The sequence below is a fragment of the Phoca vitulina genome, unplaced genomic scaffold, assembly GCF_004348235.1.
Source record: "Phoca vitulina isolate PV1807 unplaced genomic scaffold, GSC_HSeal_1.0 scaffold7, whole genome shotgun sequence".
Classification (NCBI taxonomy): Eukaryota; Metazoa; Chordata; class Mammalia; order Carnivora; family Phocidae; genus Phoca; species Phoca vitulina.
This window is the reverse complement of record NW_022589710.1, coordinates 14,790,269-14,794,578: the sequence shown is the minus strand read 5'-3', so window position 1 is coordinate 14,794,578 and position 4,310 is coordinate 14,790,269. Positions and strand designations below refer to the sequence as shown.

Sequence of the window (4,310 nt, the reverse complement as noted above, 5' to 3'; positions counted from 1 at the left end):
CTTTAACACACATTCCTTAACATGTTCTAACACCTAGACTATGTATAATTTTTCCCAGTTGTTGCAATTAAAAAACAAAACAAAACAAAACCTTTTATAGTTGGTTTGTTTGAACAAGATTCAAAAAGATCCACATTCGGTTGATATTTATAAGTTCTTTAGAGTGTATAATAGTTTCCTCTCCCTCCTCCTCTTTTAGAAAAGGCAGGGCAGGGGCACCTGAGTGGCTCAGTCGGTTAAGCGCCTGCCTTCGGCTCAGGTCATGATCCTGGAGTCCCCAGATCGAGCCCCACATCAGGCTCCCTGCTCAGCGGGGATTCTGCTTCTCCTTCCACCCCTCATCCCCTCACCCCGCTCTCTCGTGCTCTCTCTCTCAAATAAATAAATAAAATCTTAAAAAAAAAAAAAAAAGAAAGAAAAGGCAGGGCAAATAATTCTTTTTTTTTTTTTTTTTTTTTTAAAGATTTTATTTATTTATTTGAGAGAGAGAATGAGACAGAGAGAGCATGAGAGGGTCAGAGGGGGAAGCAGACTCCCTGCCGAGCAGGGAGCCTGATGTGGGACTCGATCCCAGGACTCCAGGATCATGACCTGAGCTGAAGGCAGTCGCTTAATCAACTGAGCCACCCAGGCGCCCGGCAGGGCAAATAATTCTTGTCCTTTATTCATTAATTCTCAGAATGAGTTGTTCCAGAAACCTCTAAAAGTGCCTCTTAGCATCCCTGCTTTCTGTCATGACAAGATGTCTCAATTCAGCTTGTACATTTCCTGCTCCAGATTTACAATCAGCCATTTCTTCAAGGATCCCTGCTTCTTTTTGTTGGAAAATAGCATTTAGAGACTGCAATTGGCACTGGGATGCTCACCATTATTGGACTGTCCTTATTTCTATGCCCTCTCAGTAGACAAAGCTAGGAAATATGTGAATTTTAGAAAGAAAACTAAATCACGAATTCATACCGTTATTTCTAATTCAAATGAAATATTGTAGCGTTTTTCCTTAAATTCTCTGATTTTTAAATTCTTTGATTTTATATTTTTATTTATATTTTATATTTTTGTATTTTTTATTACACTGAAAATCTTTATTTTATTGACATTAACATAATTACTTCTTTGTTTATGCATATAATATATACATACATATAGTTCATAAAGTAGCTTCAAAGCAACAATACTAATATTACTACTAACAATTAGAACTACCAATTACAGCTGAATATTTCATTGTGGTTCTTTGTACTTCTTAAGATATATCCCGCCAGGAAGGTACATCAACTGATTGAGTTTTAAAGTCATTTGAAATATTTTTTCTGCGGTTATACCATCAATCTGATATACTCCAAGGCTCATTTGTATCTATTTGTTTCAGATTTTTAGGGATTTTTTTTTCCTTTTTGATTCAAGATTTTTAATTATATGAACTGTTCACATGGTCCCAAAGTCAAAACTATAAAACAAAATGTATTCAGAAAAGTCTTTTCAACCCTTTTTGTCCCTCAATTTTACAACAAAGGCTTTTTTTAAAGGTACAGAATTGGACCAAATTGTTAAGAAAGCCTGTTACCAGTGGGAGGCTCAACAGAGCATTGCTGGTAACAGGCATAGGGGGAAAATTAGGTATTAATTAATTAAGACTTATTATTCACATCAGTTAAACATGTTATAGGTCCAACATATAACAAAAAGAAATTTTCTTGGGGTGCTTGGCGGGCTCAGTCGGAGCATGAGACTCTTGATCTTGGGGTAGTGAGTTCAAGCCCCACGCTAGGTGTAGAGATTATTTAATTAAATAAAACTTAAAAAGAAAAGAAAAATTAAAAATAAATAAAAATTAAAATTAAAAAAAAATTTTCTTGTCTTCCTGATGAAGTGCCTTACTTAGTCTCTTTAACTATGATTCAGTCAACCACTGGATGGGGGGAAAATAGAGTTACAGAAGTCTCCACTGTAAACAAGAGGAAAGCAAAGGAGCTTCCTACAAACTGGAAAAACTTCTCCAAATTTCCTATATACAAACAACAACTAATTGAAAATATAATGCAAGAAAGGAAAGTCCTATTCAAAATAGGAACTCATTCACACACACGAACCCTGGGCCTAAACTTAATAAAAACCTGCAGAACCTGTATGAAGAAAACTATAGCATTTTACTAATATACGTGATAGAATAAATGGAGAGACACTAGTTTCTGCTTAGACAGAGTCAATAGTCTAAAGATGTTGATTATTCCTAAATTATAAAGTCAATTTAATCACAATCAAAATTACTTGAAAAGTAATTTTTCATTAAAGTTTTCATTAAAATAAATACATAAGTATTATTTGGGGAAATTTGGAAAAGCATAATTGGGGGCATCCCCACAGGTGTGTCTGTAATCCCAGCTAGTCTGCCTAAGACCCCCTGAGCAACAACCTTAGTTCCCTGCACAACTCCATTTCCACCCCAGCAAGGAGAAAGGAAGGATCATGAGCCAGGAGAAACTTGCCACACTGCAGGTACAAGTGTGCACTGGGAGAAAAGGAACCGCTTGCAGAAAGAAGGTGGTTCACAGAACAGCTACAGCAGATGACAGAAAAGAAACTTTAATTCTCCTTAAAGGATATTAGGGGTAAACACTATCTCTCATATTGAAGAGGTGACTATGTTTACAAACCAAAGAACAGTGATGCATTTTCGTGACCCTAAAGTTCAGGCATCTCTGGCCACCAATACTTTGACCATTACAGGCCATGCTGAGACAAAACTGCTGACAGAAAGGCTACCGAGCATCTTAACCCAGCTTGGTGCAGACAGTCTGACTAGCGCAAGGAGACTGCGGAAGTTCTGTCTATCTGGGGATGGAAAAGCACCACTTGCTACTGAAGAGACTGATAATGATGAAGTTCCAGATCTTGTGGATAATTTTCACGGGCTTCCAAGAATGCGACAAAGTGAATTGAGTCAGCTTCTGAAGAGGACAAAACTCAAAGAAGTTACTGAGAGTTGCTACTTTATATTATAACTGCTTTTTAAAATTTTGTTCATGGATCTGATAAAACTTACCTCTGGTATTTTTAAGCCCAAGTCCCCTAGACACTGCAGCTCTTTTCAGTTTTTGCTTATACACAATTCATTCTTTGCAGCTAACTAAGCTGAAGAAGCCTCAGGATAAATTTTGAAACAAAGATTAATGAACTTCTGTGCCTAGTTTAAAAAAAAAAAAAAACCAACAAAACACTGCATAATTGGGGGAGAATTTAGCACACTAGATACCAAAACCTACTATAGCTCAACACTCATGATCAGGGAACCACAAATCAAAATCACGATGAGATACCACCTCACACCTGTCAGAATGGCTAAAATTAACAACACAGGAAACAACAGGTGTTGGCAAAGATGCAGGAGAAAGGGGAACTCCTTGCACTGTTGGTGGGAATGCTAACTGGTGCAGCCACTCTGGAAAACAGTATGGAGGTTCCTCAAAAAGTTAAAAATAGAACTACTCTACAACCCAGCAATTGCACTACTACGTATTTATCCAAAGGATACAAAAATACAGATTCGAAGGGGTACATTGCACCCAATGTTTATAGCAGCATTATCAACAATAGCCAAACTATGGAAAGAGCTCAAATGTCCATAGACTGATGAATGGATAAAGAAGAGGTGGAGATTAGATAGATAGATAGATAGATAGATAGATAGATAGATAGATAAATAGATATAATGGAATATTACTCAGCCATCAAAAAGAATGAAATCTTGCCTTTTGCAATGCTGTGGATGGAGCTAGAGTGTACTATGTTAAATGAAATACATCAGTCAGAGAAAGACAAATACCATATGATTTCACTCATATGTAGAATTTAAGAAACAAAACAGATGAACATTTGTCAGGAAAAATAAAATAAGATGAAAATAGGGAGGCAAACCGTAAGAGATGCTGAACTCTAGGAAACAAATTGAGGGTTGCTGGAGGGGAGGTGGGTCTGGGGAAGGGATAATTGGATGATGAGCATTAAGGGGGGCACTTGATGTAATGAACCTCTCCCTCTCTCTCTCTATATATATATATACATATTCCACCTCTTCTTTATCCATTCATCTGTCGATAGACATCTGGACTCTTTCCATATTTTGGATATTGTGGACATTGCTGCTATAAACATTGGGGTACAGGTGCCCCTTCAGATCACTATGTGTGTATCATTTGGATAAATACCTAGTAGTGCAATTGCTGAGTCGCAGGATAGCTCATTTTTAACTTTTTGAGGAACCTCCATACTATCCTCCAGAGTGGCTGCACCAGCTTGCGTTCCCACCA

General features: G+C 37.2%; 1 pseudogene; it reads left to right on the top strand.

The window, feature by feature from the left end:
* The first annotated feature begins 2,469 nt into the window (after window positions 1–2,469).
* LOC116632638 lies at window positions 2,470–3,005 on the top strand (annotated as a pseudogene).
* Window positions 3,006–4,310: the final 1,305 nt, after the last annotated feature.